Source organism: Sitophilus oryzae, unplaced genomic scaffold, assembly GCF_002938485.1.
Source record: "Sitophilus oryzae breed Bouriz unplaced genomic scaffold, Soryzae_2.0 scaffold_1230_pilon_pilon, whole genome shotgun sequence".
NCBI lineage: Eukaryota > Metazoa > Arthropoda > Insecta > Coleoptera > Curculionidae > Sitophilus > Sitophilus oryzae.
Genome location: NW_022145872.1, coordinates 28,965 through 30,297, shown reverse-complemented (window position 1 = coordinate 30,297; position 1,333 = coordinate 28,965).

The following is a 1,333-nucleotide window of genomic DNA, read 5'->3' as shown; positions in this document are numbered from 1 at the left end:
ACAACTTAGGCGGAATCGGTCGATTATTTGCGAGAATCTGCTTCTCTATTGGTCTCAAAGTTTAATGATCATATGTTGGGCGTTGCGCCTGTCAGAGATTTAAGATTTTGTGGCGATTCGCGTGACTTTAAAATTTGGGGGGTGCGGGAGAAGTTAAAAGTGTTTTCACTTTTTGCGAATATTTCGTTCGTTGTTGCTAGCTTCTTTTCGTCCGATTTTTAATGTTCTGCTGTTTGCGCAGAATGGTTTGTTTGTGAGTCGGTTATCCCGATTCTTATTATTTTGACGACGCTGGCTGCTGCAAAGTAACTGAAATCATTTCTCCAGGTGAAATTGGTTCTCGTGTATATGTTTATGATATGTTTTTGATATATAGGGTGACAATTTTTCAACCAAGTTATCAAACTCCTTTAGATACAATCTGTGAAAATTCCTATATTTTTTCTCATCTTCCGTCCCCATGTTCGTTGAATTTAAGATTGCGTATATTTGTATGCACCCTTGTTGTTAGAACTTAAATTATTTCACATGTCCCAAATGACCGTTCTTTTCTACGTTTTAACAATAAGTAAATGACAATTTTACCTGCCGGCCTTCTGTTCCAATGCCAAATCGGTATATCAATACTTCCATGAATCATTAATACAATTGGAACTCAGTATTAAGTAGTTGTTCGGGTCTGTTTGTTATACCGATCTTGAACCGTCCCGTAGAACTATTCTGCGCCGCATGGCGCAACTGCCACAATAATGTCTTCAATATTTCCCTTCGCGCAATACGCATCCACAGTTCTCAGGACGTTCAGATATGTAATAAAGAGAAAACCCGAAGTAAGGTGCTCACTTGTGATTCTATAAAATACTAAATATAAAAGGTCGTAACATACGAAAATAAAAACAAATTAATTTTTTTTTTTTTTTTTTTATTTGTTTTATTAATCAAATATTTAGCATGACTAAAAATATAAAAATTAAATGTCTCTAAAGTTTCGCGACTGTATGAATAGTTTCCAAATTTGCGAATATTTTTTTTTTTTTTATTTTGAATATTTTTTGTCGAATCGTCTACATGAAACAAGCTTTAGGTTTACAGAAGATGTTACTGCATTTAGCCTTCTCAAGAGAATTATTTTGTTCTTTTGACTTAAACTCGCACTGTGCAGACGTTGACAATAAAAGCAGGCTGGTGAAATGAATGACTTTAGCGCTCTCACTATTTAAAATACCTAGTAAACAAAATTAATTTCAAAGTTAAGATAGGTGAGTTGTAATTTAGCGGAGCGCGACGCGAACAGAAGTTCTTTCTTCCCGTATTAACTCTGCCGATAACTAAC